This window comes from Octodon degus, unplaced genomic scaffold, assembly GCF_000260255.1.
Source record: "Octodon degus isolate 3935 unplaced genomic scaffold, OctDeg1.0 scaffold00134, whole genome shotgun sequence".
Classification (NCBI taxonomy): Eukaryota; Metazoa; Chordata; class Mammalia; order Rodentia; family Octodontidae; genus Octodon; species Octodon degus.
The window spans coordinates 2,333,395-2,334,727 of NW_004524710.1; positions in this window are offsets into that span (position 1 = coordinate 2,333,395).

A 1,333-nucleotide genomic window follows, 5' to 3' on the forward strand; every position below is an offset into this window, starting at 1 on the left:
TTTTTTTTTTCTTCTTCTACAAATGTTGAGAGCCACATGCCTCTACCCAGTGAAAGTAATTGAGTGAATGATTTCACTTGTTTCTTCTTTGGACTGAATTAAGTTGCCATCTGCAGAGTGTGCTCAATACCATAGGGGCAAGGGGCTGTTTTCTCATGTCATCTATGTAATGGCTATGTTGTCACTTGCCACCTTCAAGCAAAGTCAATGTGCAGTAGAAGTCAGGCCAGGTTTCCCATAGCTGTAGTGAAATAGGGAATTGGGGCAATTGTTCAGTTAACTTGAGCACATTTTTGAAGAGCAACACTTTCCTTCAAATTACTCATATGTTTCAGGGAACATTTCCAATGGCTCCAGACTAACTCTGTTTCAGCAATTAATGTCTGGCCATCACATTTTTTGCAAGGGCCATGACTAAGTGTAAGTGGGTGAGGAGTTTTCAGGGGGATACTTTCTCTTCAAGTAGCATGGCAGGAATAAGAAAAATTAGGCAATCTTCATGATAGTGACAGGTAGAACTAGCAGGAATCAGCAGGATCTATCAAGGAGGCTGATTTAAGCTCAGTTAAAGGAGAAGCTCCTGGTTTTCCAATGACAAACTCCATTAGGAAGTCTGAAAACTATGGTTGGAAGTGTTCAAAAAGGATTCACAGTCAGTGTTTCTCCACTCATGGCTTACAACTTAATAATGGGTTATAAAATCAATTTAGGAACTGGAGCCAGCATTTTTAAAAATTAGACTAGAACTGAAAAGAATAATAAGTATCAGGGCATTGCAATATAAACCCATATTGTTTCATGAAAATATATTGTAATTGTGTGTGTACTACATTGAAAGGTTAAAAAAATTTTAGAGTAAAAGCTGACAAGATAGCTCAGCAGACTAAGTGCCTGCTTAGGCAAGCTCAGGGGACAGGGTTTGATCGCTGGCACCACATGCTGCACAGGCCCCCGGGTGCACTGAGCCAGCAACCAAGTCCCAGGGTAGTGGCACATGCCTGTAATCCCAGGGCTGGAGAGGCTGAAAAAAGGAGGACCACTAGGAGTTTTAGCTGCATAATGATACCCTGAACACACCCACAAAAAAAAAAATTAGAGTAGACTATAGCATAAAAGTTTAAAGTATACACAAGGCATTAAGCATATATTTAAGGAGACTAGCTGAACTATATGACTATTGAAACTCCAAACAAAAATCAAACACAGGCATGATATTCAAAAGCTCATGAGGCAGGAGACTAGGGCATGTCCATGTGGCTAGGGCAACTGGGCATGACCTGTCAACTGCAGAGACTTGTTAACCATGGGCACAGAGAAACAGCTCCCAAGCAGC